A 612-nucleotide genomic window follows, 5' to 3' on the forward strand; every position below is an offset into this window, starting at 1 on the left:
TTAATACAGATGACCATCAGGTATACTACTGTGGGCAAGAATCCCTCAGAAGAAGTGGAGCAGCCTTCATAGTCAATAAAAGAGTAGGAAAAGCAGTACTGGGATACAATCTCCAAAATGACAGAATGATCTCGGTTCGAATCCAAGGCAAACCATTCAGCATCGCAGGAGTCCAAGTCTGTGCCCCAACCACTGGTGCTGAAGAGGCTGAAGTTGACCGGTTCTATGAAGGCCTGCAACACCTTCTAGAAATAACACCAAAAATGATGTCCTTATCATCATGGGGGATTGGAATGATAAAGCAGGAAGCCAAAAGATAACTGGAAAAACAGGCAAGTTTGGCCTTGGAGTGCAAAATGAAGCAGGGCACAGGCTGGCAGAATTTTGTCAAGGGAATACGATGGTCATAGCAAACACTCTTTTCCAACAACCTAAGAGAGCACATTGAAATCAGAATGACAATGTGCTCTGCAGCCAAAGATGGAGAAGTTCTATACCGGGGTCGGCAACCCGTGGCTCCGGAGCCGCACGTGGCTCTTGAATCCCTCTGCGGTGGCTCCGTCGCCCAAAATACGGGTCACAGCCACCGATCTGCGACTGAGGCTCCGAGTT

At 48.2% G+C, this 612-nt stretch overlaps 1 protein-coding gene across 1 annotated transcript in view; it reads right to left on the reverse strand.

Annotated features, from left to right (window-relative positions):
- The window catches only part of DDX49 (DEAD-box helicase 49), an 11856-nt gene that overhangs the window by 3056 nt on the left and 8188 nt on the right, over positions 1-612 (reverse strand). The window lies entirely within an intron of this gene.

This window comes from Varanus komodoensis, unplaced genomic scaffold, assembly GCF_004798865.1.
Source record: "Varanus komodoensis strain SLA01 unplaced genomic scaffold, ASM479886v1 scaffold80, whole genome shotgun sequence".
NCBI lineage: Eukaryota > Metazoa > Chordata > Lepidosauria > Squamata > Varanidae > Varanus > Varanus komodoensis.